General features: G+C 40.3%; 1 protein-coding gene across 1 annotated transcript in view; it reads right to left on the minus strand.

Moving 5' to 3' along the window:
• Positions 1–21,690, minus strand: part of EGLN1 (egl-9 family hypoxia inducible factor 1) — a 35,434-nt gene that overhangs the window by 11,938 nt on the left and 1,806 nt on the right. The gene's annotated exons all lie outside the window — the stretch shown is intronic.

Raw genomic sequence — 21,690 nt, forward strand, 5'->3', positions numbered from 1 at the left:
GTCATGTACTGCAAGATTACCCATATGGAAAGGACAAAGAAATGATCCACGTAAATTACAAAACCACATACTTTTGTGGTTGCTTTAACATTTTACAGTACAAATAAGCAGGCAGATATATGTCAAATAGAGACAAAAAATTTGTGTCTGTGGTTGTTTTTTTTTCTAAACACTGTTAATGGCCATCAATAGAGCCACACATTTGAGACCACAAAGTCCAAGTCCTTAACATTTTAGGCTATGAAGAATAAAGTTGCTAGCTCTCTGAAACAGAGAGTTACCTGTCTCATCTGTTCCCCCATAAAAGTAATCAATGAATTCAACTCAAGGTATTACTTGCATTTTCTTAATAGAAAATGAGATCTCCCCTTTTGTGCTTCTTAGGCATTACAATTTTTAAGCATTAAACTTAATTTCTGCAAACAATATATTTAAGCCATATGCTGGATTCGTTCACCCACAGGATTCCCTTGCAAACACTGTAAATATTGACCTTCTTTAACCCCACAGCATTTTGTTTTAGGCTGAGCACTCATGTCGAGCACATGAGTGCTGTCCTAAGATACCCTCTGGAATTCATGAGTAATCAAGAAAGCATGAAAGTGATATCTGCCCAACCTGTGTCTATCAAATCCAAAGTAATCACATGCTAAAGAAGCTCCTGATTCACATACAGAGATGTTCTGCTTGCAAATGTTTTAACCCTGGAAAATTAGGCCATCAGCCCAAACTGAGCTACACTGTTAACAGAAGAAGTAATGGAAACTAGATTTTTTGCTAAGCATCAGCATCCATAGTGTGCCAGCCATTACTCTAACAATTAAATGCACAAAGGTAACATCAGAAGGAACAAACCATAGTTCGTACAGTTTTTTCACTATGTAAAGATGCATCAGCTAAGACACTCGACCTGAGAGGCACAGCACATCACTGCAGCTGAAAAAATTATTTCATTTGGGACTAGCCTCAACCTCCTTTCACAGAGAAGTATGACAGTCTCACTCATCTAATTAAAGTTTTCTCCTCTATCCTCTCCATTTCTCTCCCAGCTGGATACATGCAAGTTTAGGTATCATTCCTTAAAAAACAAGAATGCAATAATAGCAACTTCTTAGGAAAGAGAGGAAAATACTAGTAACATGAGAATGCAAAATTCCTAAGGGGAAAAAAACCACCAAACATATAATGGAGATGACGTGTTCTGACATAATTATTTATTAATGTAAAATAACTTCATTGTTCAGCTCAGATTACAGAAAGCTGCATCAGTCAAGGAGATGACACTTTGACACTTTTGCTGCTTTGCTGAAGGAACTGCAAATCTCAGTGAGCAAAACAAGATGTCTAAATGCAAGACCAATGACTTCCTACCAAAATTTATCAGATGTGCTCACAAAGACTTCACTGGAAATCCTTGGCATGTGTCATCTGACAGATCATTCAAATAAAGAAAAAAACCACACACACCACTGGAATGAAGAAACAAAGAAAAACAATACAAAAAAATCTGACTCATCCCTGTTCTGTCCATCTGTGGTGTATTTCTAGTTCAAAAATTTATTCATCTGTGACAAACAACAGTCCTGAAGAAATAAATTTCACTTTAAGCACATATCAGGCTATGATTTTTCACAAGTTGAAAAAAGTAACAGTCAAATTGAAGGAATAAAAGACTGTTTTAGTACCACCTTGTGTGAGAAGCATCAACATTAGTGACTTAAAACATGCTAACATGGTACAACTTGGCTTGGATTCATAATTCCTCTGCAAGTTCTTCACAAGCACAGATAGAAACTTGCAATAGAAAGAAAATATCTGTAGGGAGAAAGTCCTGTCAGCCTCACCCAAACCAGAAGAATCTAAAAGAGGTAAAATAAACTCTTTGGGACACAGCTAATCCAAATATTTCCATACTAACTTTCATCTAGGTAAAACCTCACAATAATATCCTCCATGATTTAGTAAGCAAGGCTAGAAAACCAAGTTTTCATGCAAGTAAACACTGTGAAACTAGAAAAGCTGGAGAGAAACATCAACCCCTGCAAAGATTTCTCATTAAAAATTCATGCTTTGCAGTTATCACCTTCTGCAAGAGGAAAGCAAACTACTACTTAGAAGTTTAAAAATCAAACAAGGCATTAGCTCACACATCCCCAAGAGAGGACAGGGATCTCTGAGTTAGAAACTAACATAAAGAAGAGACTGACATGTTGCAGCAGCTTTGCATCATTATTTTTAAGCCCTGTCTCCTAACACTAAGTTACCACTACAGTCATTCAACTTGCCCATTAGCAAAGGAGTTACGAGCCATTATTTTCTGTTGCATTTTTCTCTGCAGATCTGGTAAATACCTAACTGGAGATCAAAAGAAAAAAAACCCAAACAAAACACAAACCACAAACCAGCAAAAAACCAATAAACCCTGACTACACCACACACCAGCTATTTGAGTCATCTTCTGGCAAGCCCAGAGTAAGCTGCTCTTCTAGGGAAAAACAACTGAAGGCAAGGATGACAAACACAGGTCACCCTCTCCTGTGGCTGCTACAGTTTTAACAGAAAGTTGGAAAGCTTGGCAAAGGGAAGGCAACCTGAACTGAGAACAGAGATGAAAAATGAACTCAGATAGGAGAGAGGAAAAATTTGAGAGTTGACATAGCTGCTTACACTATTAATAGAATCAGCACACAGCTATGTACATGGATTACATCTTCCATGACCTTCTAGGGAGTTCAGAAACTAATGGTAACCTGACCCACCTTCCTCCTTCCCAGGCGCTTCAATGCAATGGCCAATACAAGATTTCTACTTGCTTTGAATAGAAATACATTTCATAAGCATTCAAAATCAAGTAACATACCAGACCACCGAAAGTTTGGCACAACATATTAATACTTTTACTACATTGCTTATTTTTAACTTGGCAATCAGATGCTGCTTTCTCAGATCAAAGTTCAGAAAAAGTTTTGCCAACATAGCAGCAGCAAGCTCTTCAATTTCTCTTACAGTCACTGCTTTACTCCTGTCTTCATTTTTACATGACATTACCCTGCCCACAACATTCACTTAAAACATCCTAGTAGACTGACACAAGCCAGAAGGCATCAGCTTTCATGTTGGTTCAGTGGCCACATTCAACCCAGCTCTCCAGGGCCAGAAGATCCACAAGAAGTTTGGATCCAAACACCTTTAGTGCAACCATGGTGCCACTCAGCAAACCAGCTCAGGTATTCTTCACTGTAGCAACATGAAGTTTACTACTCCCCATTGACCATTCAATTCTAATTGCGCTCAACAGCGGGATCACACAAAGTTGACTTCCAAATATCACTCCATTAATCCATGCATGAACATGGGCTCCAAGAAATGCTCTTGAGCTCTTGAATTGCTGAAGAAACTTGTATGAATTGCATACAAGTCTAGATGATTCATCACTTCTTACATTTGGCACAGAAAAAAACCCAAACCAGAACTTCAGTAGCTTAAATCTGATATTCAGGAAATGACTGTGCCCATGGGATGTGCTTACACTTCGCTGTGTACATCTAAAAAATAAAAAAATAGGATAGAGAAGCTCTCATGAAGCCATCAAGCAAAAAGCATAGGGGGAGATGGTACAGATTCTCAAGAGGGTGACAGAAGGTGGCACATTCCCTGCATGGAAGCTTTGACTGAGCCTTGAGGAGAGCAGGGCAATCGAAGAAACACATCTCCAAGGTGAACTGAAACCAGTACAGACAGACATAACAGGAAGATCTAAAACACACTTCCTAACTCTCAGCTGAAGTCCTGCAGCCCTCACCGCTACTAAACTGAGATAGAAATGTTTAAACATAAACACGGTTTTCTGCTCTCTTGTACCTGAGCTTGCGAAGTTACAAGTCTCAAAACTCCAAAGGCAAAGAGATGGCTGAGTCAGCTCACAAACTGCAGGGGGGAAAAGTATAGACTGTATTTTCTGTAAAAGTTAACACACTGGCTTTTTCCAGGCTGCTAGCCAAGTCAGATGGGACATGCATATTCTCAAAATTGTGCCAGTTTAATCAAAAGGTGCTGTTTTAAAACTGAATCAGTGAAAGCACCCCTCTAGTCCTTCAATCTTATGAAGGCCTTGTTTCCATTAACTTAATCAAACTGCTTATCAGGAAAATAAATTAGGAAAATAAAATGGGGTTCGTATCTAAGAAAGTACACAGAGAGCTTGCACCAGCTTAAATAGGGTACTAAAAAAAAAGAGTAAAGTTTATCTAACATATCTCTGAATATAGACAATGTCTTCAAGCCTAAGTCACCTGCATTCCCTTAAAAAAAAAAAAGGAAGAAAAAAGAATTAATAAGAGCACATCCAAGATATGTCAGTGCTTCAGAGCACTAAGAGCTCCCCTAAGGTTCAACATAACACATTCTGATAGTTTTGATATCAAAGTCTACTGCAAACTTTAAAAGATCAACAACATAAAACAAAATAATCCAAAAGAATCCCTCAGATATACTTAACTGAGGCTTCCCAAAGAAGGCAGATGAAAAGCACTGTCAGCAGGGGCAGAAAGTTCTCTCTTAAAAGCCCAGGAGCAAACACACCACTTTGCAGCTAGGAAAGGTTTAAAGCATACTTTGATTTGTGTCAGCCTAAATCTGTCTACATTATGATTAAATAAGTTGACCAATACATTTCAGATTCAAACAACTGTTGAATAACGTTAAATATGTTCGTAGAATTGGCAGACCTCCATGGCTAACTCCCCGTTCCCTCCAAGAGAAGCAGACTCATGACTCACTGTTTTGGCGCTGTACAAAAATTTGAGAGAAGTCAGTCAACACAAATTTTAAGAGTCTGGTTTTAATTTAACATCATAAATGCTTTGAAATGCATAATACCATTTAGAAAATAAGTACTTTGAAACCTTTTTCTCCAGAAAAAGGTGGGGCAGAACTTTCTGCTCTCACATGAAACTACTCAACTTACTACTTTCATCACTGACCATTCAGAAAGGGCACAGAGAAGCAAAATCTTTAAGAACTAAAAATAATATGAAAGCAAATTACAAGTGCACTAAAATAGTAAGAAGTTAAGTCTCATTCAGCTGCATCACTTAAAATATATTCTGACAGCAGTTTGTGCACATCAGATTTCCAGAGCCAACCACATGACATCAGCAGGCACACTAATACATAACACATGAAGAAGCATGGTTACCTATCTTAACATTTTTACACAGGATCAGTAAATTTCTTCACCCATGTGAGATCTACTGGATAACTGAACTTTCAAAAATTACTGGACTCTATCTTAAGAGGTCTTTTTCAACCTTAATGATGCTGTGATAAAAATGAAGCATGCACACCAGCCCAAACTTCAAGGCTGGAGACTTTATACTTAATACCAGGAGAGGCTGGGGAGGAAGAAATACTAAGAATTAAGGAGGACAAGAGGTGGTTATTTTTTGGTTTTATTTTCAAACAAAACCTCACTGTGAAAGTGAATGGCTGAGAAATTCGCCATTTAAGGAATATCACTCATCATCACTATCATTCTCCCCCCAAAATTATACATACTGAGAAGCCTGGAACTTCCTTCCTATGAAGACATGAATCTGTACATGATCATTTTGCTAAATACTAGGAGGGAGACTAATTTCTTACTTAAAACTGCAATTTTTTTTCTGCTCTAAGGAGCAATATAACAATGTAACTGAAATTTAGCTTGCAGGAAAGGTATCTTTATATAAATTTGAATATTGTGCAACTGCATGGTAAGAGAATTGCGTGTTTAGTACCGTGGTTAGCCAGATACTTCAAAATACTCGTGTACTCTAAGTTCCTTAAGTTCACTTAAGGAACTTAAATGTTCATTACATGAACATTTACCAAAGTGTTCAAGTCAAGGCCTCAGGTACCACCTCTGTATTTTAACCACAGAAGCATACTGTCATAACCAGTATGCTAAGGAAAATTATTTTTAAAACAGTTTTTAAGGATATTTTCAAGGGGACGTATATGATTCAGCATGGCCACGGAATTCCAGACTTCACACTATACACTATAGCATTCACTTCTACTATTACAGTCCAGATAATTCTTTGAAATTATTTATAAATTACAAAAAACCCAAATAACTATGCACTGAAATGCTAATAGACATTTATTTATAGACACTGATTTAATTTATATTAACACTGCACAGAAGTATGACTAAAGTCTAAAGCCAAATAGCTACAAACAGCCTGTAATAAGCTTTCAAGCCACCTACAATTTAAATGCAAAAAATGCTGACTCTGCCTATACTACTTTTTATGGGCTTTCACACATAAACTGTCTCCATCCAAGCCTTTTTTTACAATCCTACCATAGCTCTGTAATAAGGTCTCTGTCCCAGCTGGTATAAACAACACTTAGGGTTTTTTTCGTTTGACCAGATCACCCAGTATATCCAGTTCAAATGCAAGCAGGCATTATACAAATCTACTGGTATTCCAGCTGTCTCAGGTTCCCACCAGTGCTTGGCCAAAGCCTTGAGAACAGCTGAGGCCACACAGAGCTACAGGCTGATTACAAACGTCAGGACCAGGACTGGTGACGTTGGCATGCTAGTCAGAAAACTGGCTCCCAAACCCATGCCTTCAACTGTATGTGCCAGCAGAGGCAGCCATGTCATTTCAGGTTAAGGAGGCATTCTGCTGAAACAGGGAGGCTGACTCTGTGGAACTCCCGGAGGAGGGCAGCTCAGGAATGCAATGTATTTGCCCTAGAAGTATGCGACCATGTGAGCACAAGAAAGATCTGAATGTACCCAACACCGAGTTCAGGCAGCAAAAAACACTCGAGGAAACTGCCTGTGCTCGCCTAGCCAATACAAAAGCCCCACTGTCTTCTTAACACCAATTCAGCTGACCCTACAGCAAGCGTACACTCATGGCAGCAACAAGATCATTCCTAGGTTAGGATCTCCTGCAGAGCTCCCTGGTGCTGCTTCAACAGGATTTTTCCCAGTCTCCCCATTATCACAACCATTTATGCCCCAAGAGACCAGCACGATGGAAAGACACATCACTCTCATGGCCGTGGAAAAAATAAAACATGTTGCATTACCAACTATAAAGTGGTTAAAATGGACCCATCTGGTTGGTTCCAAGTTAGGAAACTGCTATGAAAACAACCAATCCAATCAAAAAAGTTACCTATTTTCCTCTTTGTCACTATTTCAATAACAAAAATAGTATTTTATATATTCATCAAAAAATTCACCCTTCCCAAAAGGCAAGTAGGCTTCTCCACAGATTGGCCCTTTCCTGTGAATATCAACTAAGTTAATGCTAACTGACAAGGCTCCTGTCAATCAACATCGTTATGACTGTCTATATAACTCAACAAGAATTGTGGTTAGACTTCAGATGCCAACCTCAAATCCCAAAATTTCCCACTCTAAAAATCAGAAGGTGGCAGAACCAAACTCCACACAGTGATGATGTAAGCAGAAAAGCCTGACAGGAACAAGAAAGCCTTTCTGAAACAACTTGTCACTGAGACTTTACTTCCCTCTTCCAAGGCATCCAGAAGAGCACAGAACCAGGACCTCTCTCCCCAAATGCTCACAAAGAAAGTTAGAAATCTGAACACCAGCTGTGTTAGCATGCAGCCAGCACTTACATACTTTTAAACCTTCTTAAAAGCACTTCATTTAATATAAAAGGGAAGCACACTGTTCCAAACCCCACCTAGAAATAATGGATTTCAAGACAGGATGTGCACACCTCATTCTTTTGTGTTTCTGCAGAAAGGTTTATCTGTTATGTCCCTAAAAATCCAATCAGCAGAAACCTTTCTGGTAAACCAAAGGACAGTTAGGGCTTTGCAATCTACCATACTTACTGGGAAGAGATTGCAGGGATTAGCAACAGTAGCCCAGATCAGAGGTGTCACATTATTGTTCCACAGGACATATTTATGCAACCTACATGCAAGATCTGCAGAGCTTAAGTAAAGCCTGTTCCTAGCTTAATGTTGTGTGAATAAAAAAAGGAAAAACAAACAAAAAGAAAAAACATAATTGATGACAAAGTGTTTGCCTCAGTCTGCAAATACCACAAAACAAGTCAAGGATATGAACTCATCATCACCTCAAGCAACAGCAGTGGAAATTACTGAGGGACATACAATGTACAGTGAAACAAAGGGAAGATGAATAAAGAAGCAGGCACCAGAAGGAATAGCAACACTGACAAAAGTCTGCATTATTGGAAAGGGGAAAATAATGCTGAATATCACAAGAACTAAGGAACGAGTGGAACAGAAATCAATTCTAAAAATCCTACATTCCAGATTTCAGGATTGGCAGAAATAGGTCTTTCAAGCAGAGATCGTATTTTAAAATGAAATTTCTACATAATTACTAGGAATAAACAACAGATCTTCTAAAACACGTATCTAGTACTGCACACTAACACTGGATAGCAGTTTCTAAATAGAAGATTGCATTTCAAGAAGTTATCTGTAGGCAGCCAACTGATTTACTAATTTCTATTACATATAGTAGATAGTCCTGTATCTTTATACTAGAGACACAACGGATCCCAAAACTCATTTTGTTTCCTCACTAGCTGACTGTTCTGACACGGGCAACCAAAGAAGAGGAAAGCCAATTCCGAAGCCATAGAAAGGTTGAAGGGAAGAACATGGAGAAGAAGAGGAGTGGATAAGGACCTGCCGACAGTGGACGCATTTGCCAACCATGCGCTGCAGTAATGAAGGGAGCAAGTTCCACAGTACAGGTTTTAATTGCAACTGCCCTGCTATTAACCCCATGAAATGAGGCTGCAAGCACTAATGACTGAGACACCCCAGCAGGCCTCAGCTGTAATTGCTTTTGTGTGCTTCCGGCCCCTTAATGAACCACACTACAAAACATCTTGGACATTGGAGGTTACTCTCAGCACACAGAATTGCAAGCAAAGACCAGAAAAAAGCTTCCGCTCCACACACAGCACAGTGCTATTGTACTCATATCCACCCACTACGGGCAGAAGGCTGCTCATATCATTGGTCTCACAGATAAAATGTTCACATGGAGTAGCTTGCAAAAAGCTAACTATCTCTCTGAATGGCAGCTCTGCCCTCAAGCCTAACTATTGACTTATTCCCCCACTTGGCACACACACAAATCAGTAAAAAAACATATATTTTACCCCCAGGATCAATACAAGCAATGCTATACAGCTTTCATGAAAACAACCGAAAGTTACTCCAGAAAACAAGAATCTACTTACTCTGTAAAGGTAACCTTAATTAAGGGTTCCCAAGCCAAGATAACCCTTCCTTGAAGATGAAGGCTAGATGACAAAAAAAAGTTTAAGAGACTTTTCAAAGGAAAAAAATCGCAAAGGGACTCGATTTTTCTCATTGTTGGCCAATTCTGTTCCCCATTGAGCCCCTGAAAAATTCCATCACTCCCTCTAGAAAGCTGTTCCCAAAAGGCGGGTGGGAGAGTGAAGGCAGGGGGGAAAGGGCATCGGAATTTTCACTCTTCAAAGGTATGTTTTCTCTGGGGTTTTAATATGGAGCTATTACAAGCTGAACTGTAGAAACTGAAATCTCAACGGTCAGGAAGGATCATTTAATATTAGCTTTGTCTTTCAATGGGTGTGTTCCTTCAAAGTAGCAGGATCTGAGTGTAGAAAGAGAAAAGACACAGTAAAAAGCAGAAATCTGCAAAATTCTAGTTGCTAAAGGAGAAGACTAAACTAAAACTAAAGCTAGTTGATAGCACCTTCATCTGTATTTCTTGTCCTGCAGTGGAATATTATTTTCCATGTTTACAAATAAAACTATAGGACTAAACAGGTAAAAATAATATATGTTTAGCTTATGACCTCTTACAATATAATTTTGGCATAGCCTTGGCTCATGAGAGAGGCCACTCCCATTTTCTATTTTCACTAAGGAAAATGACAAAGTCAGGACTCCAGTATAGGAACTCCTGTGTTGTTCTTGAGTCTGTGCCAGGTGTTAGGAGGCCTTCGGGAGTCACTACGTGTCATTTTCTCCAAGCTATAATGGAGATTTAATAAAATTTTACTCAAGGCATTAATTTTAATGCAAAAATTAGAATTTTTTAAGTATAAAGCACTTCAAGCATGGATCTTACTTTCAAGGCATTTCAAAGTAACGGAACAAGCAAAGCAAAGAGCACTAAAACAGTAAACTGCAACTGCAATTTCATGATAGCAAACTAACCTTTCAGTGAAAAATGAGGAGTTACCAGCAAGATCCCCACAGAACCTGTACTTTTCATATGTGACCTCATATGAATAGGAGATGAGCAGCAGAATGACAGTGTTTACACACAGTAATATGCTGCATAGTTCATCCTAGCCCTGGCTGCAGAAAGGTACACAGACGGGTGCAAAATGACACTATGTGCCTGGACAGCAAAACAGCAAGTGAAATTCAGGAAAGAGTAAGTGTTAAGGAATATCCCTTGGGGAAAAAAAAAAGCTTCTTTATATAGTGATGTCTTCCAAACTGGATAGCATCACTTTAGAAAAAAAAAAATGTAATAAACACAGGCTGTTTTCCTAGGAACATCATCTCAGCACAGCAGAGGAGGCAACTAAAGTGTCATACATCACTAAACAAGGAAAGGTGACGCAGAATATATCACCACACCAGCATACAAACTCATGACATACTGTACATTAAATACTGTGATTCTGCTTGCCTTACCTTATCAGCAGAACCAGAAAAACTGCACAGAAGAGCAGCAGGAAGGACCAGCATAGTGGGGCAGTACCCATTGGATAAACACTAAAAAGACTACAGTTCTTCAGTTTAGGAGGGAAAGTATGTCAGCTGAAAAAATGCATGGAAGCAAATGCCGGACTTTTTTTAAAAACATGACAAGTAAAACTACTGGGAAATGAGTTTTCACAATACAGAGTCCAGGAGACACTGAAATCACCATCAGTAGGTTTTAAACAAAAGGAAGTTCCTTTTCCACCTAATCAAACTGCAGGACTCGCTGTTACAGGATGTTGCAGAGGCCAAAAGTACAAATGGCTTTTAAAACAAGATTACACAAATTAATGGCAAATATGTCCATCCATCTGCACGTATTACAAGCAGTGGTCTAGATGCAACCTCTGGCTCAGAGCTCCTGAACTGACAGAGGTGGACAGTATATAAAAGCATCAGTTTATATACACTTAGAAGCTTTATACACACACCAATTATTGATTATTTACAACAAATACAGAACGGTATGAACACAGATGACAAATACTTGTGCGAAATGGACACATCTGACAAGGAGGAACTCCCACAGAACAAACATGAGAGGGCAACTTGCTAGAACCTGAAACTAATTAGCCAGAGTGCAAAAACTGAGTAAAGCGGGTCTTTCAGCAGAGTGGGTCTTGAGCATTTGAACAGTAACAACAACAACTGGGTTTAATATTTTTTCTTTTAACAGTAAGACTGGATAGTGCTCAAAACCACATAGCTTTAACCTACAATTCAGGGATAGTCTAGCATCTCGTTTACACAGAAGGTCACTTCAGATGAGCACAACTCCATCTGGCCTCAATTCACTACTAGATATATGGCATGGATGGTCAACCTGGCATCTCCCGAGAGGCACGTGGCTCTTATCTTTCGAGTGCAGTCCTTGCAGAGGAGACTCCATTGACAGGGTGCTGCAACTGCTGAATACCTGGCAGAGAACAGCAACTGAGGCAAGCCTAGCCCTCTGCACCCCTGCTGGGGGAGCTCGCCTCTCTCAGCACCTCTTCTCCTCTCCCTCAACAGAAAATGAACCCACCACTGCAGAACAAGGTCCCCAGGGAAGCACAGGCAGAACAGAAGTGGGCAGGAGCAGCAAGTTCGTGTGGGGAAGACAGATGAAAGAAAATGACTAGAAGGTAGATGGGGGGGTGAGGATTGTAACTTGAGAGCTGCAGGGTTTTGATTTATTCAAGAGCCTGAATAAAATATATGAGCCTGACTCTTACCTCTTCAAATGTTCCCTTCTCACACTTCTCTGAAACTTTTTTAATATCGAGGGGGTGGCATTTTTCTTAAGTGAAACTGAAATGTACCGAAAACAATGTTGTCCAGATGTTTGTGACAAATTTGCTACATAAATAAAAATAGGTGAAATATTAAAATAAAGCATTTTTGGGTAGTCTGTGGACTGTCTGTTTGAAACAGCATATTTCACTTTTCTGTGTGTCTTGCAAAGAAAGGATAACTATCCCTACTGCATTATGCCCTCTCAGTACAGAAGTGGTCCTAAAATCATATATAAATTTAAAATAATTCTGTAATTTTGGAGAGAAAGTATGAGCTCCCTATAGATAATTGATGTTCATTTCTTAAACTTTTGCTTAAATCAGTCTTGTGAAGTGTACACATGCTTTGAAAGCTATACTAGGAAAGAACTGTGCTAGGAGTATATGCACCTACGAACTGAAAAACACGCAACCTGTGAGAAATCAGGAAAGAGGCAGCTGCACAGACTTAGTACAAGTGACAACCTGAATGACCAAAAGGGATCCAAGGCAGGAATATTTCAAACAGTTACATTACTGACATATTCAACCACAATGATCCTTTAGGGAGCAAACAACCACTAGTAGGAAGACAGACTTCTGCCCATTTCACTCAGAGATGCAATAAGCAGGACTTATCCTGACAGTGCCACTTCTGAAAAAAGTGTTTTAACAGACTGCAAAAATTGGCTTTTTTGGTATCTCCTCCACTCCAAACTGCAGTATTTTTTTTTCCACAGGAGGGCTGAGGTTGGCAGGCACCTCTGGAGATCATGTGGTCCAGCCCCTTGCTCAGGGCTGGGTGAGCAGTAATCAGGTTTTGAATATCTCCAAGGACAGAGACTCCACAACCTCTCTGGCAACCTGCTTCTCCATCTGATCACCCTCACAGTGTAAAAAGCATTTCTTACATTTAAATGGAATGTCTTTCATCTCAGTGTGCCCACTGCTTCGTCACTGAGCACCGCTGAAAAGAGTCTGGATCCTTCTTCTTCAATTCCTTCCATCAGGCATCTGTACACACGGGTACAGTCCCCTCATGCCTTCTCCTCTCCAGTATAGTCCCAGCTCTCTCAGCCTCTCACCATATGATCTGAAAAAGCAAATCCACCACCATGAAGAGCGGCACTGAGTGGCTGATGTGCTGTCATACAGGGGCTAAAGGAGACACAAATAAGGTTAAGCCAAACAGAGGGACGATTAAGCCAGCATCTATTTTACTAGGCATCATCTAGTATGCCAGCTGAAATTGAGTCAGTTTAAGATGCCCTTATCAACTGGCCACAGTTTCCTTTCTCACAGCAGCAAGGCTGCATGCCAGCTGCCTGAACAACAATGCAACAACCACCGACACTGGAAAGGCCCGATGCCTTCAGCAGAGCACAGACCACACACTGTCCGAATACAGCAGAAGCTGTTGAGGGATCTTGGCATCCACAGCGAAGTTTAGCTGCTTGAACAGATGCTTGAACAGCACAGAGAGCAGCAACAAGAAAGATGTGTTATTAACTAACTATAAACTGCTTTGGAAACCTCTCACATGTTACATCCCTGGATTTTTTCACAAAGCAGAGAACTTAAATATATGAGGATTCTGGCCTCAAAGTTAGTATAGACCAAGTTTTTAATCTACAGCAATTTAAATTCCACATTATCATAACAGTCAGGTTAATCTATTATTGTAACTTTTTTGTTTAATTTGACTAGTAACTTCAGGACTGTTCTAACTATACAGCTGCAGCCTTCTGACCTACGCAAGCAGGAAGATAACAGACCCTGGCATACCAGAAGGTCAGCAAGCCACAGCAAGACTGTGCCCAGCAGAGAAACCTACAGCCTCTGCCAATTCACCAAGAATTTTGAGCTCTCAACAGAACAAAGTGATGTGAACCAATAATATAAGATCTTCCTGTAAATATATTTAAAATATATCCATATAAAAAGAAAATCAAACAAACCAAAGACACAAAAAACCAAACCAAACCAAAACTGAATTAAGCAAACACATATAAAACTTCCCAAGTCTTCGGTCAATTTATTGCATTTTATAACTTTAATGTCATCTGACAACCAACGTAACAATTCCTCCACCCTGTTAGGATCAAAAGGAAAAACAGCTTCCTGAACTCCCCTCACTGTGTTCACCTTTATATAATTTTCAACATGTTTGTTTTTGCTGAAACAAGGCAAGGCAGTCTCGGGCTCTGCTATCACAGCAGCACTCTGGGGCCACACAGCAGCATCTCGTCAGAAGTTGTACATAATTTGTACAGTCCAGAATGCCTTCATGGTCAAACTATGCGGTCTAAGCTGGTCTGACTCTAAATTAATGTGTAAAATTAATCTTGGGGTATTAAATAATCTTTTTCTTTAGGCCTCATTAATTACCCTACATGTATGGACTTCATCTCTTTGTTAGAGCACTATGCATACAACATATCGATAACCACTCTACCTCCACAAACAATGGCCACACAGACGTGCAGGCATGCACATTTCTACCCAATTCCTATTTATAACATCATATGCTAACAAAAATACTCTCAAGTAGTTTTAAGCTAAATACCAAAGAACAAGAAAGTCTTCAAGTGTAAGCAGCTGTTACGTGCATAAAAGCATTGCTCTATTTTTGACAGACACTGTCCTGGAACACGGAGTGGATTCGTTTTTGACATGAAGCTTATGACTGCCACTTACCAGCTAATTCTGGCACAAGCCTGCTCTGAAGATATGCCTGATCACCCATCATTTACCAACAATCTTCAAAAACTGGAAAGAGTTTACAAGGATTTAATGAGCACCAAATGACTTTTTCAGAAATTCTCAAAGACTAGCATTAGTCCTCCTTTTGAGGGGTCTAAGTCACAAATGTGGAAGAAAAAAGGGTATCATAAATAATGACCATCAAACTCAGTAGTCAAATAACTTCACTCTTCTGTTCACTGAAAATACTTTCAAAATATTATTTTCTTAGTGCAGTGTAAAAAACATGCCAGTGAATAAAGATCTTGAATTGATATATTCTGAGTAAGCTTATTTCCAAAAAACACTTGTACAGTCCTTGCACTGTCTACAGTCACGCCCTTACTGAAAAGTAACAAAATATATCAGCGCAAGAGCCAGAGAGCCCTATGAGTGTCCCAACAAAGAATTAATTAACCAACCCACTCACAACAGCCCCAAAATGAATTTCTGAACTGAAAAAAGTGCTGTCATTGTACAAGAGCTCTCCAAGGAGCCTAAAGAAAAATGATTTAGTCTCCGGATGGGCAAGAAGAAATTTTTGCTCTATACAGAGTATCCGTTTCCCTTTTATAACAAGTTTCCTTTCTGCTGCAGCAGAAAGCCTTCATTTAAGCTCCAAGTACACTACGTACATACCTAGAGGTACAAATATACACCACCCTAGCGCTCAGTACAGAACAAGACAGTAGCAACAACAAAGACCGCATCCTGCAAAATTCCGATAGCAACCTAGCCTGTTCAACCTAAAAGCTGTCAGATATTAACCAAGACAGTCTAAAGACAACTGAAATACAAATACTATGAACATGGTAAATATCATGGAAGAGAATAACATGCTGCTGATTTTTTTTCAGGAAATAGCTGGCAACCTATTCAGAAATTAAGCATCATTTAGAAAAAGGGAAAACATCTCTCAGTCAAGGTTACTGATACAACTAACCCAGAGATCTGAGAATTGCTGTTCAGACAGTCCTATGACTTGGCAGGACATTACTTCCAAGGAACTTCAGTCCAAGAGGCCACAGCAGAGGGAAGACAGTTCTTCCTCTCAAGCTGTACAGCTATGATGAGAAGCATCCTGCTTGATTTTTGAACAGTATTAAATCGAGCCCATTCTGTGCAGGAAAGACAGCACAGAACATCAAAGCAGCTACACGGTCAGAAAATCATTGGTATCACTGACAGGAAAAAATTAATTACCCACAGTTGTACTGAAATCACTGATGTGCACAAACTACAGTGTTACAGGTTCCTTATCTCCAGAACAGTAACAACTCAAAAATGAACTCTAGTTAGTAAAAAATGACCGAGAAAAAGCAAGCAACAAACCAACCCAGAATTTCATAGAGCTATCCTAATGCACTGGGCAATAGAGAGGAAACAAGACATGAAATGTGAAATAGTACTCAAAGTGCCTATTTCAGACACAGCCCCTGAAGCAGAAGTGGATGGGATACAAGGGGATGGGGCTGAGTAGGGACCTTCTTTACCAGCAGCAAACAGCAGCAAGCTGCAGCACACTGTTCACTGCAGAGGATGATAGTCCAGCTCTGTCTTGAAATAGAGAACTCAAGAACATCTTTGGTGATAATAAAACTCTAGAATAATGGATAGGGACAGCCAAAAAGCATAACAATAGGTTGATTTTGAAGCTGCTGGGTGTGTGGGGAAATCAGTTTTGATTTGGAGAAAACGTGTTTCCACTGTACATAGAGTCATAGAATCAACCGGGTCGGAAAAGACCTCCGAGATCATAAAGTCCAACCCTTGATCCAACACCACTGTGTTACTAGACCATTCCATAGTCAGTAAGCTCTCTTTTTCCCCTCCTAATTTCCTTTAAAATCTCCCTGTTCAGCCAGGCTGGCCGTCTTCCCTCCCGGCTCGCCTTTCGGTACACTGGGACAGCCTGCTCCTGTGCGTTCAAGACTTGCTTCTTCGAGCATGTCCATCTCTCCTGGACCCCTTTGTTTTCAAGGGCTGTTTCCCAAGGTACCCTCTGAACCAGTCTTCTGAGTAGGCCGAAATCTGCCCTGTAAAAGTCCAGGGTAGAAGTTTTATTGATGGCCCTCTTTGCATCCCCCTGATCCCAGGTACATGTTACATGGGATCACCTGGTGCGCTGACCAGCAAAGTTTCTTGTATAAAACTCTCACAAGGAAGATTCTTGGAGGACAGAAGAATGCATTTCTGATGGCAAGAACTGAGTCTCACACTGTACACAGAAGAATAAAGAAAAGAAAGGTTAAGAAAGAAAAAAATAGACAGCTAGCAAAGATTTCTTAAAACGCGCTCAAATTTTCAAGGGTAAATTTTGGGAGAATCAGACTCCAAGTGTTAAACTAAGGCTGTAGTTTGGCAAACACTTTAAACTGGCATAAATTTGCAGTGCTGCTGAAAGAAAGTCTCACCATCTGCCAGTCCCCTGTGCCAGGACAAACATCCGAACACTGAACCAGGAGCACTTCTTTTGCCAATTTATTTTTCAGATGGATCAGTTCCCCAAACCAGTTCACAGGATGGCCATGTAAATACTCGTTCTGGCAAAGAAGAGTGACTGCTTCTCCAGCAGTGCCAGCTAAAAGTGTTCATTGAACCACAGTCTAACACACAGAGAAGTTCCTGGCAGTCACATGGTGCTCCCCACCCCTGGACATGCTATATTCATACCACACTTTAAAGTTACAATCAATACACAGCTGCCCCTCAGAAACTAGCATATCTTTGTAATTTTCTCTAGTAGGAGAACCAGCCAGAACCTCAGTAACGTTCAAGTTGGCTGTAAACAAGAGTCTTTTCTGGATTCTGCTGTGCTTCTCAATCAAAAGATCACTTGCAGGAGAGACCCCAGACAATCTTCTGGTCATCTGTTCCATTTGGGATCCAGAATGCTTGTACATGAAGAACAACAAATGAAAACTATACTCATTGCATATCAGGGCTCTACTCCAACAGGATTCTAAGAACTGTGCGTGGGCTGCTGTGTAGTCATGAATCACCATACAATCCTTCACTGACCAAGACACTCATCTAGAAGAGAACACCATCACCAAGAGAAATATTGCTGTCAGGAAAAAGGATGAGCACTGGTCATATTCTATATCAAGGTCAAGTAACTCAGGCCAGTACTGAAGAGTGCGAGAGGGCTGCTCACACCTTCCCACAACTCACTGGCAGATTCAAACCCATACATATGGTCATTCACTAGGAACCAATTAGATCAGTAAGTTTTCTAGTAAGAAATAAATTCAAGGTGTGGTAGTGAAATGAATCTCCAGAATGATACAGAAGGATCTCTGTAACAGTGCATGCCACAAGCAAATTGAGGGGAAGTCCCCTACTTTATAGACATTCCTAAGCTCTTGGGTTCTTCTATCAGAGCAGGACTCACCTGAGCTACAAGAGAGCCACACACCCACCCCTGTGCTCACTTTCCTTTTCTTCTACCAGTATTTTGCCATTATCATGGCTTTCCAGTACCTGCTTGGTTGTCAAGTCCTTATTCTCTATCTCTTCTTTTTCATTTGTCTTCTTACTGCCACATATGCTCACAGTTACACTTTGCAGAACAAGATATAGCAGAAAGAACACCCATAAATCTTGCTTTTCCTTGGTAACATTAATCCAACATGTTTGTGGAAAAGATGCAATATAAATAAGTGGTAAGAGCATACAGCCTCTTCTTTCCACTTTACAGAAAAACTAACAGCAGGGTATGAGAAATCCACTCACTCTTGGAGAATTGTTTTCTGAAGAAGCATTACTAACTTTAAAAGAATATAATTTAATAGGGCACAGTCAGATTAGTCTGAATCCAGAGTCCTCCAGGTCTTCAGAAAACTCCAGGATGCTCTAGTGTGCAGCATCACATTGAAAACTGATGAACACACAGGTAATTATGAACTGCAGTTAAAGTACTTCGAATCAGGTCAATTTATTTTGAGATTGGAGATGAGGAGAGAGTAAGAGATGAGCAATTACAAGAAAAAGCAGAAAAGCAAGCTTGCATGATGTGTAACAAATAAAGCAAATTTTTAAGCTACTGCTGGCTGAGAAGCAGTGGGTGTCACTGGCCTGATAACGACAGGAGAGAATTAAAATGCACCAAAATTTGAACAGAGGGTCTTCTGACAGGTTTCAAGGGGTAGGAATGAAGAAAAAACTAAAGGGATGCAACAGGGCCTGTCAGACTGTCTATTCAAACTCCTTTCAATAAAAGGCATGGGGTAGGGTTTAGGAGGTGGGTGGTGCTGGTGCAACAGGGCAGAAACAGGAATAGCTGATAGATCAGATGTCCGGTTATATGGTGATTACTAGGAATCCAGTCCACGACTAGGAAGTCCCACTATTATTGCAAGACCAGTAAAGGATGTAAGCTTCAGATCAGCAGAATCCACAGGAGAGGAAAGAGAAACTTAGCAAAAAAATCATAAAGCTGCCTCCTCCCTTAACCTGCCTCTGTGTGGAGAAGGAGGAAAAACCCTCTTACCTGGGCGAGAATCAGGACATTTCTTTTCCTGACTTAGATGAGCACATTTGTATCTCCACTACGTAAGACAGGACAGGCAGGAAACAGAAATACATGCACATAAAAGTGTGGTAACTGACAAGATAAAGGAAAAAAGGAGAATTAATATTTTGTGAAGAGATGAAAGAAGAAAAAACTAGAAAATAACAGGAAGTAGGAGAAAGACACTACAGCTCATGTATTCAAGTATGTACCACCATCTGCTAGAGAAAAGAAGGAAGCAGAGTCTGGAAAGAAAGAGAACAAAAGCAAGGAATGCAGTAAGTCAGGACTTCCAAGATGAGTAAATAGTTAGCCATTCCCTTATACATGCTGCTGTACCATCCACACACCTCAAAGGTACTTGGTTAGTCTATACCTACTGCTGTGTAGATACCTTCAGGCTGGAGAGTCCTCTGCTGACAGTCAGGACTAAGCAGAACCACATCAGCTTAAGCAGATCAGTTCTAGGTAGCCCTAGTTAGTCTATCAGAGTGTATTACCCATCAGAGACTTTCAACTGTAAAATTTCAGGTTTCTCACACTTAACATTTGACCTTATTTCATGTACTTCACCTTAAGAGACTGGCCATGGTGAATGTAAATCAGTTCGAATTAGATTCTATTAAAACAACATAGCTTTTTCCCTGACAGTTAGGTAGGTTTACAAGCTAAGAGAGGCACATCTCAAACCTATTTCTTTTCTCCTTTTCATATAGTGCTTTTAGACACTTTATAGAAATGATGGCAAGTTCAATGCCAACAACACCAACAGGTATACAAGATATCTGAAATGATACTCTAGGTATCATCTGCTTTTGTTAATTCAGCTCTGGTGAGGTGATTCTATGAGAGTGACTGACGGTTTTTGTTCTGCTTTGTTGAAATTTTAGGGAACTGAGCTTTTCTGTGCACTAAAAGCACTGATTTTTGTGAGGAAATAAACGAGGGAAGGTGAGAAGACAGAAAGTAATGCATTTCTGCACTACCAAGGAGCAAAGTACTGCACCTTCACTGATCTGATTCCTGCACCTGTTCTGACACCCCAAATACAGAGGGATTTCATCAGTGACTGAAAACCAAGGGGGGGCTAAATAATCCCACTGCTTTGCTGTTGCTCCGCAAAGGCATGCCACCTGAAGAGATTTTTCTCAATCTTTCACAATTAGCAACAGTAGAAATGTCAAATACAGTAGTCCAGGAATTGCACACATGATTCAGGATTACAACTCCAAAAGCCCTTTTCTAAAACCCTGGCACATATTCTTTACAGAAGCACACCACTGCACGTAAAAACAGATGTGGTATTCCTCTTGGCTGCATAAAATTGAAACCCAGTAAAACCAGTGATATTTTTAGAGGGCAAGTTTGAAGCCTTGAAGAGATTTAAGACTGTTCAAAACATAAGTTGGCTTAGAAAAGCCCCACAGGGATCTATGAGGACTCTAGATCATGTTCCTGTTAAAAAGTTTTAACACAGAACTGGTTTAATTGAAGGTATGGAAAGAAAGCATTTAAAATAGAAAAAAAAATACCCACCCACTTTTCTTTATCACAGGAGTTTCCCGTGCCCCGAACAAATCCAGAGCTGTTTTTTGCCTTCCAGTTTCTCCCTTCCTCCCTCCCGCAGCTTCCTACCAGCTGAGATTCTGCAGCTGCAGCAACAACAGTCCATCTGTGACAGTGCAATCACCTCGGTGGGATGGCTCCTACCAATTCACTGGCTTCCTTATGTTTTAATAGAGGTAGCAAAGTGTGATGAGCCTTCTCTCCTCTTTTCTTTTTTTCAAAGAAAAAGATACTAATGAATATTCATTACTAGTCTTCTACCAAGGGCCAGAATTTTATTTAAAGGACTGGAAGGGAATTGCAAATTAGGCTAATACAACAGGAGATTTTGACTCAGTTCTCTGGTCTGAAAATAGAGCTAAAGAGTAAGATTTTTTGCGGAAAAGAGACTTGATGACAGTAAAAATCTCAGCCCAAAGCTGCTCTGCTCCTCATGGCTGTGACTCTGCTGCCCACCGCAGCACCACTGCTAGAGGGCTGCACTGTAACTCATGGGTTTATTGTACCACCGGGGAATTCGGTCACTGATGCGGGTCTCCTACCCATATTTTTAAGTCCAGTACCAGGCAGGCCACATCCTGAGCCAAGGCTTAGCAAAACCTGGCCCATTCACGTAAGCCTGTAAACGCTATGCACAGGCTGTTCCACGCTCCCCAGCCAGCGCTGCTGCCGGGACGCTTTGCAGCCGGTGCCCAGCACAAGCTGCCCTCGGCTTCCTGGAGCCCATACATTTTTTCGGGAGACCACAGGAAAACTTGCATTTCAACACCCATCGCCCAGCAGACAGCTTCCAGAGGGACATAAATGAGATTGCCTTTTTTTCCTGCT

Source organism: Lepidothrix coronata, unplaced genomic scaffold, assembly GCF_001604755.1.
Source record: "Lepidothrix coronata isolate B3197 unplaced genomic scaffold, Lepidothrix_coronata-1.0 Scaffold61, whole genome shotgun sequence".
NCBI classification, from domain to species: Eukaryota; Metazoa; Chordata; class Aves; order Passeriformes; family Pipridae; genus Lepidothrix; species Lepidothrix coronata.